This window comes from Quercus suber, unplaced genomic scaffold (assembly GCF_002906115.3).
Source record: "Quercus suber isolate HL8 unplaced genomic scaffold, Cork oak 2.0 scaffold_64, whole genome shotgun sequence".
Classification (NCBI taxonomy): domain Eukaryota; kingdom Viridiplantae; phylum Streptophyta; class Magnoliopsida; order Fagales; family Fagaceae; genus Quercus; species Quercus suber.
The window spans coordinates 311,317-321,785 of NW_027069529.1; the positions used below are offsets into that span (position 1 = coordinate 311,317).

Sequence of the window (10,469 nt, forward strand, 5' to 3'; positions counted from 1 at the left end):
CATAGTTCTATAGATTCACACGTTATAAGAGACAAGATACATAAGACACATTCTTTTAGATATGGATATGGAGAAGGAGATACACACTTAACCATGATTCCACTAACACTAGCTATGAGATAGCCTTGGACAACATAATTCACCTGCATCTAAACTATATATTATTTTACACTTACCTCCCTAAACTATGAGAAAACGCACTTACCCTCTAAATTATGAGAATGCTTATTTTCCCTTCTTAAACTATACTCTCTTTTACACTTACCCCTTAAACTATTAGAATACACACTTACTTTCCTAAACAATTACCATAAAGTGTTACATGAATAATAGTTTAGGCCTTTAAGGGATTAGGTACATGTATAATAATTTAGGAAGACAAGTGTTACATGGATAATAGTTTAGTAGGGATAAGTGTGCGTTTTCATATTTTAGGAGGTTAAGGGTAAATGGAGATATAATTTAGGAAGGCAAAATGTAATTTTCCCCCAATACCCTTGGCCCATTTCCCACATAAAAAGATAGATGAAGAATAAAATAAGGGATACATTGAAAGCACTTCATGCTTCCTTAAGATCAGAGTTATGGAAAGGGAGTATCATAACAAGAAGCCTTTTACTAGGAAGTAATACAAATTCCAGACGACACCAATTATGCACTACTATAATTATCAAAATTTAACATTAATGGAAATTTTGTTTCCCATACACACATACAAACATGAACTACACTTAACATCATGATGGAACATGAAACAATTTTCATATTTTTCATGAACAAAGATCTTACATTAACATCATACATTATGATCATTCTTGATTATTATACTAACATCTAACTAATGCGGACTCAACTCAGATTGTCATTGGCATTGTTATCCTTCTGGCAGTAACCCAGTGGTACCTCTTCTAGGCATATTTTAAATGTCTTTCTTCATCTGCAACAGCAATCGCAAAGGCTGTAAAGGTGACCAAAAAAATAAAAGAAAATAACAAAAGTTTTCTTTGAAATCATGACTGGAGTCGGCACAAGAGAATTTTTTTGAGCCATTAAAACTTCAGAAAAGCAACATATTCGGGAGGTTTCTGATACTCTAGCATTTTTTCTTTCTCGCATCTGCTTTCCAGTCTCTCCGACCAACTATAGTTCTATGTGTTTCAGAACTGGCCAGGCTATGAGATATCTCAGAATGACATTCTCTTTTTAATGATGGTTCTGCCTTGATTCCATAGGTAGAGCATGGTGTCTGACTTTCACTAGTTAATGTAACAGCAACATTAGATATGACATCTTGATCCTTAGAAGTGTGGGCCTTTCTTGCATCTTTTTTCCAATCTCGTTTACAATGCACCCGGGTCATACAGGGGCCATGAATCACATTTTGTTGCAAATCTACCTGTGGGGGAGTTGACTGATTTATAACACTAGACTTCTTGATTTCTTCTTCTAGCCGTTTCCGGGCCCTGTACCTACGTTGCCGTTCTCGGTTCTTCAGGCGACGAGTTGTAATGTCAAGATGGCCTCTAGTAGTGCGTTGTATTTGATCCATGGGCTTCATCATAAGGTTATCTAATGTTCCAGTCACATTCAAATTTTTCCCATTTTCCATTTTGGATAAAGGTTAGCATCTGCTTTAAGAAACTAATTAAAAATCAAAACCATAAATCTTCATATCTTTCCCAATCTGTTAAAAAGCACTTCACATTTCTTACCAATGAAACTTAGCTTTCTGTTCTATGCAACTTCCGTTTGAAAGCCCTTCCATCACTCCAATGTCTCTGTCATCTAATATATTAATGAATAAAACACGAAAAGTATTGTTGTTCATAAACCCAAAATCACACCATTCAGGTGGTCTAATAACTAAAAAAAGAAAGAAAAAGAACAACTTTATTTATGAGCCCCAAAAGAGGGGCAAAAACATAAAATAAAATAAAATAAACCACACAAGATCCATGAATGTATAAAAAAGCATATAAGGCTTATCTCCACCTGGTCAGAAAAATATATAGAGTTTATGGTGAAGACCACAGAAACTGTTGCAAAGAAAAAGTTCAACTTCTCCCTTTCACAAAAGGTCAATTCTATTTAAAATTTAGTTAGTCAAGCATCTCCATGTTCTAGAATTCAGAAACGATCTCATAATTTGACTTTAAATACATTGCTAGTTTTGAAGTCCACACAGAAATGGGATAGTTTGATTTTAAATTAGAATACATCTAAAACAATTTATTGTTTGTTACATTGGTAAGTTAGAAACCGGACCCAATAGGCCTTGAAATTATGACCTCATCCTCCATCTTGTTCTAATGGGAGGAGGAAGTGCCATATATACTAAAGCTTGAAAGCTCATTGGCACATATAAAACCCTTCTTCTTCTTTTTTTTTTTGTTTGCTCATAGCATTAAACTGTCTCTTTTAATGACATGATGTGCTGCACTTGTCCATTGTGGCACAGATTGTTTTCCCAGATACTTTATACAAGAGGATAGATCAATAACTTCAAATGTAATAAAAATATGATGGAATGATTCCATCCCAAAGGGAAATCGTAACATAGAATCTGCACTAACCAGAGTTAGATATGCTTATTTTTTTTTTGGCTATGATTCTTGCTAAGATTATGCGTCATGGACCAATGCAGCAATGTTATATTTGGTATCTCTAATGTTAGTATGTCAGCTATACCTATGTTATCAATTCAGGAGCTGATTAACAAAATGACTAGCTCATCCATTGAAGTTACCTTTACAAGAGGTCTCTCAATATCTTAAATCCAAGACCGGAATGGAACCCCCCTCTAAGCTTCTGCAGCCTTCAAGTCTGAGGTGTCTTCAGAATTCTGCAACTGAAAAAGGGCATTAGTCCCATATTAAATATCAGTTATTCATATCTGATGTGTATTCATAATGCAAAGTTCCTTCACTTGCAGAACTTCTATCAACCCATTTGATCATTGGTTAATGCTAAGTAGACCCAGAAATTCTAATACAAAGAACCTTCAGTAGTAGCTAAAGATTAAAAGCTTACCTATAGCTAGTAATAGCTGAAACTTTGTTCCTAAATACTATTTTTATTTTTTCTCTAATCATGATAGCTATCAAGAAAAAAAGATTCTTGCCAATAAAAAAAAGACAATCAACCAATTCAACTATGAAAGTGTCAGTTAGATATATAAAAAATTACAAATTTTCCCGAAAGTTTAAGCAGCTAAGAAATGATGAATTTAATCATTTAACTATTATTCTAAGAGAAGTGCCATGTTCACAATATTTTTATAACAAATCATAGGTGGTAAGTTGTTACTAGTTATAATTTGTAGCTAATACTGAAATTACTTTTTTCCTTGCCAATAACAACTTGCCATCTAAAATTTGTTGTGAAATTGTTGTGGACGTATAATTTCTCTCTCACACTTCCCCTCACATGTGGGCCCAACTTCACCCCCCCCCCACCCCCTTTTTTTTTTTAACTTATTAAATGGGAGGTAGATTTGAAACTATAGTCAAACTCAAGACCACCTACTATTATTCTAATAGTCTGATAAATTACCGATTATCTAAAAGCTATTAAAAGTGGTAAATTTAATCATACCGTATTCTTTCTAATAATATATATTAAAAAGGGTAAAATATCATTTTCGTCCCTAAACTATCACAAAAGTTCGTTTTTCGTCCCTAAACTTTCAAAAGTTCTATTTTCGTCCCTAAACTATCACAAAAGTTCGTTTTTCGTCCTTAAACTTTCAAAAGTTCTATTTTCGTCTCTAAATTTTCAAAAGTTCTGACAGAGTGCTGATGTGGCTTGACAAAGTACTGATGTGGGAGGGACGAAAATCAATACGTTTGGAAAAGTTTAAGGACGAAAATAGAACTTTTATAAGTTTAGGGACGAAAAACGAACTTTTGTGATAGTTTAGGGACGAAAATAGAACTTTTGAAAGTTTAGGGACGAAAATAGAACTTTTATAATAGTTTAGGGACGAAAATGATATTTTACCCTATTAAAAATAACTAAACCCATTAATTCTAACAAGACTACAAACACAGTAACCCTAGGTTAGAGTAGTAATATCTACCCTTCAAAGGCACATTGTAATATACATTGAGAATCAATAGTAAAGGTAACCGTTTATACCCTTTTCTTTATCATCTTCTCTTTATTTATTTTGTAATATTTTTTGATATTTTAAAGACAAGGAATCCAATCTCGTGGGATTTTAAGGCAAGGGTTGTTGGTAGCCCATAGGTCCAATGGGCCTCCCAGTGGATTTTAATTTTAATTTTAAAGAAAAACATAATTCAACAGTACAGTTGAGTTGACAGTTGAGCAAAGCACCTAAAAGAAAGAAAGATAGCGAAACTGAAAGACAAGAAACAGGTTATGAAATGATTCAACTTAAGTTAACAAGTTAAAGATAAGGATGAAAGAAACAGAGATACAACAGAAATTTAGGAAAAATAAAAAAGGGCAGTGAATTGTGAAAATTAAAGCTGGATTTAAAAGCAGCAAGCAAAGTATAGTTAGGGGAACAAAACAAAACAAAACAAAAATTAAGAAAAATACCTTTAGGAATGCAGATCTGTGTTTGTCAAAATAGGTCCTAGGAAGTAGGAAGCTTGAAACTTTGGAGAGATGTTTGTGAAGAAGGTAAAGAGTAGTGAGAGTGTTTGGACTTTTGGTCGAAGGAAACAGGTGTTGGAGCTTTTAAGGACAATGTTAACCAAGACAGGGAGCCTTTCTCTGGCTTCTTATTATTATTATTATTATTGCCCATTTTTAATTTATTACTCGAAATTAATAATCAAAACAGTATCTCTCTCTAAAAAAGAAAAAAGAAAAAAAAAGAAAACAGTATCTAATTCTCATCAGAAGTGCGCCACAAAGTTATAATTGGTTATTACTAAGATATCGTAATCCGTGTAACATCGTCGGGGTGGTGGCGCAGTTGGCTAGCGCGTAGGTCTCATAGCTTCTGAGTGATCCTGAGGTCGAGAGTTCGAGCCTCTCTCACCCCAATCCTTTTTCAAAAGTCTAATAGTTACACTTCCTTCTTTATATTTATATTTATATTTTATTTATTTTAAATTTTTTACATAATAGAAATTTTACTCTGGCCTAATATAAATATATATGTGTGTAAAACTTTCTCTTCGAGACTTAAATCTCGGCTCTTGCCCTCTACACTCTATAAGCACTTATACTTGTGGAATGATTATTGCACTAAAGGTATGCAACGGTAGTGTCACCTTTTTTTTAACATGTTGGCTAGCTATGTGAATTTTTTAAAAATAAGTTTCAAAAACAAAACATAAAAGGGTTTTTCAGTTCTAAAAAAAAAAAAAAAAAGTTTGTTTGGACATACTGAATAAGTGTTTTAAAGTTTAAACCATAGAGAAAAACATGACAAGCATTATTCCACAAAAAAAATAAAAATAAAAAATAAAAAAACTTGTCAATAGCCTCATAGCTCAATTAATTTGGTGGTGTTTAATAACGAATTTTATTGTTACTAATTTCACAACATCAAATGGCATTGAATTTTTTTGAAACACATGGGATTAAATTAAAATTAAAGGGTCTCAAATTTTTCTTTCTCCTTGTACACAGAACTTCAAAGATGAAGTAAATCATTATTAACATGTTGGCTAGCTATGCGAATTTTTTAAAAGTAAATTTCAAAAACAAAACATAAAAGTTTGTTTGGATTTGTACTTATAATACAATTTGGGATAAATTCTATTTTTTGCCCCATAAATTTTGAATAAATTCTATTTTGATTTTCAAATTCAAAAAGAATTTTATAATCTCTCAATTTTTTTTCCTTGATACAAATAGAACTTCTATTCTTTCCTGAAGACTTGAACCTCGGTCCTTATCTCCCACACCTCACAAGCACTTACATATGTAAAGTAACCATCGCACCAAGAATATGCGGTGATAGTCTCTCAAATATTTAAATTTATAAAATTTAGTCCCTTTATTAATTTAAGTGAATTTTACATACATAACTAAGAGTAAGTGTCAATGGAAGCATATCACTTAACAAACGGGCAGGGATGGAATCAGGATTCAAACTTTTATATATAGCATTATGAAGTTATTAGTTATAGAATTATGTGAAAAGAATAAATAGATTTTTTTTTAATTTTTTAATTTTTTCTTTAAAAAAAATCAATAATAGATATTTATAATCAAGGGTTCTATAAGTCAATTGACACGTCTTGATATTTTCAAGATCTGACTGAGGTTAGACTAATTCTTTATTCTATCCACATTGAAAATTAAAAAAAAAAAAATCTATTTATTCTTTTCACATAATTCTATACCTAATAACTTCATAATGCTATATATAAAAGATTCTAAAAAAAAAAAAAAAACTATAGTTAAAAGTTCAAATCCATGTCTAGTATTACATTAATAAAACAACTAAAATAATGGTTAATCAACATCATGCACTATTATTTAGCGAAAAAAAGGGTGAGACAATTATTGGTGTCTTGGTTAAGGATTTTTTTTTTTTTTAAAATTTATTTTTTATACTTGGTTAAGGTTGAGGTAGCATAAAGATGTGAGATCTTTTCCTTTAAAAAATTGCCATTTTAAAAAAGTAGTATAAAAAGAAAAGAAAAAGAGATCTATTAAACAATCACATGATAATGAATGGTAGTTTTGAGTCTTCAACTATGTAAATAATAAAACTTTTCCCATCACTATATTAATTTAGCTAAGGCACAAAGTTTATTATCAATAGACTAATAGCACACATGCTCTGGTGGCAGTTTAGGTAAGGCACAGAACAGCAGATTGTTGTTGTTTCACACATGTATTACCTTTATGCATGCATGCCAAGTGTGTCCCAAAGTTAATAAAACATTAAAAATTAATAAAATTCTATCATTCAAAAAAAAAAAAATTCCACAGGTTGTGTTAAAGAATAGCAGCTTCTTAAAAAAAATAACTTTTTTCATGAATTGAGTTAAAGACACCAACTGATCCAAGTTGGTGGTGACACTAATTGGTATGTGGATGGAGTGATTAGCAGCATAGGAGTTGTCTCTGTGACTATGGGGTGGAGTTATTTAAGAGGGAAAAAGAGCTCTAAAATGAAAGGTAGAAATTGTGTAAAGATTATTGGGTTTTTGTGATTTGTTTTGTTAGGATTTATAATTGATTTGTTATAATTTTTTTTTTTACCTAGACCGTGTCCAAAGATTTTTTTTTATTATCTAAATATGTGAATTGTTTTGTAAATTTTCATTCTTGTCCAAATTTGTAAATTGCCCAAATGTTTAGCGAAATGTATTTCTTGATATTCTTGGGACAACCAGACAATGGATAATTTGATAATTTTTTTCAGTTTTGGTTTCATGGGCCAGCTTGTAAATTGTTTGGGAGAGGGGGGCCAAGTTTCAAATAATTACAACATATCAATTTTTGGAATGAAACCTCGTCCCCAAGAAATAATGAGCTATCCACATCAAACATTGTAATACTTTCTCTTTTTTAAATTATCCACATAAAAAAATAAAAATAAAAAACAAGCAACCTCCATACTACCTAGAGATTATTACCAATTATCACAATAAAAAATGATATGACTGAAAATAAAGGTGGATAAATACTAACAAAATTATATAAATCACAACAATGAGCTATTATACATTTATAGGATTTGAATACCATATGATTTAAAAAGAGGTTGAGTTTAAGAGTAAAGTAATGATCCTAGACCAATTAAATATTTTATTAAGCCACTCTACCACTCTCTATGTTCACAAATTACAAACAAAGTCCATTAAACACACTCAATTCAAATTCACTAATTCCAAAGAATTTCCAATTATTATTTTCTATACTACAAGCAACACGTAACGTCTTATCTACTTTTGACTTCCATCAAGTGTAACAATTTATATTTTGATAATTAATAAACAAATGCAAGAGAATCAAATTTTACAAAAATATATCTTCTTGATAAATCTTTTGATATTTATTCCTTTTAAAAAATCTGAAAATATGTGAAAAACTAATCAATTTATACAATGCAAACTATTGGGCTCTCTTAATTGTTAGACAATATGCCTTGAATTTAACTTGTGTAAAGATTCTAGTCCCACACGACATGTGTTTGTTTAACGCATAAATTATAGACAATTTTTAGCCTACGAACACAACATCACCTTCTCTCATCCAAACTATATGTATGTCCGTAGTCTTGGCATAAATTACAAACAGCTTTTAACCTTTGAACGCAACATCATCTAATGTTAGTTGGTATGAGAGAAGTCTTTTTCTTCAAGAATACAATTGACAAAAAAAATTTTCCCACACAAAGCATAAGTCTTGAAATAATCAATTATATGTTGAAGAAAATGCAATCACTCATTTTTCTTGTTCTATCGCAACTCTTGCCTCCAAGAAATAGATGTTGGACCAAATGATCTAGATGAATGTCATATTTCCATTTTCCTTGTCTTTTTGTTTTTCTCTTGTCAACTATCATTTGGCCAACCCTCACAATTTGAGTTACTTCCCTAGTCTCTTCTTTCCCTTTTATCATAGTTTAAATTAAGATTATATTATATTATATTATATTTAAACCATTTAATCATCTGCTTCAATTAAATTTAGAGAGTTAGGAAAAAAAAAAAAAAAAAAAAGGAAACATTTTAGAAGATTTTTGCTTCAGCTTTTCTTTGAGTCAATAACCTATTGCCTTATATCACAAAACAACAAAGGCAAAATTATAATAAATAAAGTAAGAATAGCTACAAACATGGAGAGAAAATATGAGTTTCAATTTTAATATATATTTTTTAAGAATGTAGTTTTACTATTTTAGACAACGCTAATGAGCTAAATCATATAATAATAGGCATAATGCATAACCTTTGATGGGATTGATGAACATAACCTACTTGGATGGTCTCATTCGGACCAACGAGGTAGAATTGACAGATAAGCCAACATGTCCCTTTGACAAAAGTAACCACATTACTGACGAAGATAGAGAAGCCATTCAATGCAGTCAAATAAATGCTTCAGGCGGATACAAAGATAACTGTACAAACCGTTGGGAGCCATCAAAGCTCACATAATGGACCATGAAGCGTTACTAAAAGAGGCATTAAAGCCAGCAAAACAGCCACAATAGCTAGGAGTTGCGGGAATGTATATATACGACCCTCCCAGCACCAACATGAGGTATATAGACACACTCAGAATTATTTCTTACTCTGTTACATTACATAATTCTTTCCCAAAGAGTTTCTTTATACTGACTTTGGCATCGGAGACGTTGTGGCAGACACCACACCGGTGACCATCCTAAGAAAGCTGCTCTATCATTTCTACAATCATAGAAATGACGTCTTGGCTCCATCTAGACGCATTCACTTTGACTGACGAATTTGCATTTCATTAGTTTGGTGCCGTCTGTGGGGAGACATTGTCGCATTCAGATTCGAAAACACAGTTTCCATTAATTTCTATATTTAGATGGAGTCCAATCAAGATTTCGCAGCCTTGGCTCAGCAAGTCCAGGCTCTTGTGGCCATCGTTGAAGAGCTTACTAGGCAAAATCAGGAAATGAAGCTACGGCTTCAAAAGGAGGAGAATCGGTCCAAAGGCAACCTGGAGGACGAGGGAAAGCCATAGAAGAAGTGACCATAGAAGACCTACTACTCCAGATGAACATAATTAAGATCTTCTTCAAGAGATAAGGAAGGAGATGGACGAGCTGAGGAACGCCATCAAGGAGAAAACAAGCCTGAGCGTGGACAGAATGATCAGGGCAACATATTCGCCTTTCACTATGGCAGTCCTAGAGTGTCTGGTGCTGTCGAAATTTCAATTGCCTCAACTTGAGTCGTTTGACGGGCTTAAGGACCCCCAGGATCACCTCAACACCTTCAAGACGATGCTAGGCCTTCAACAGCCACCTGATGAGATACTGTGACATTCCTTCCCCACCACTCTTAAAGCAGCAGCAAGAGAATGGTTCACCAAGTTGCCAATATCGTCCATCGATAGCTTCGAGCAGCTGAGTAACGCCTTTTTACGTCACTTCATTGGAAGACAATGTCCTAAGAGGCCGGCAGACCATTTGCTCACCATTAGACAAGGAGATAAAGAAACCTTGAGGTTGTACGTACAACGCTTCACTCAGGAGACCTTGGAAGTAGACGAAGTTAATAACAAGGTGTAGTTGACGACCTTCAAAGTGGGACTGAGGTTTAGAGAGTTCATGGCTTCACTTGCGAAGAATCCTCCTAAGACAATGACAGAGATGCTCCTAAAAGCACAGAAATATATGAATACTGAAGACGTATTAGCAGCCATAAGGAATGTATAGAGACCAGGAGACAAGAGAAGGAAGGAAGACGATTGTAAAGGATAAAAAAAGGAGCGCCCAGATCGTCGGACCAATGACGCGGGAAAAAGGAAAGAGGACAAAGCACCTCGAA

General features: G+C 32.9%; 1 long non-coding RNA gene and 1 other non-coding gene across 3 annotated transcripts; one reads left to right on the forward strand and one right to left on the reverse strand.

Moving 5' to 3' along the window:
- Positions 1-651: 651 nt before the first annotated feature.
- On the reverse strand, positions 652-4,765 carry LOC112012455 (uncharacterized). 2 transcript variants are annotated; one of them, XR_002882974.2, is made up of 4 exons: positions 4,567-4,765; positions 2,747-2,848; positions 1,713-1,785; positions 652-1,569 (listed from the first exon to the last, which is right to left on the reverse strand). It is a non-coding gene; the product is annotated as an uncharacterized LOC112012455 (long non-coding RNA). The 2 variants fall into 2 exon arrangements; XR_002882975.2 differs by having other exon boundaries at positions 652-1,628.
- Positions 4,766-4,933: 168 nt separating this feature from the next.
- TRNAM-CAU (transfer RNA methionine (anticodon CAU)) lies at positions 4,934-5,018 on the forward strand. The gene is given in 2 exon segments: positions 4,934-4,971; positions 4,983-5,018. It is a non-coding gene; the product is annotated as a tRNA-Met (tRNA).
- Positions 5,019-10,469: the final 5,451 nt, after the last annotated feature.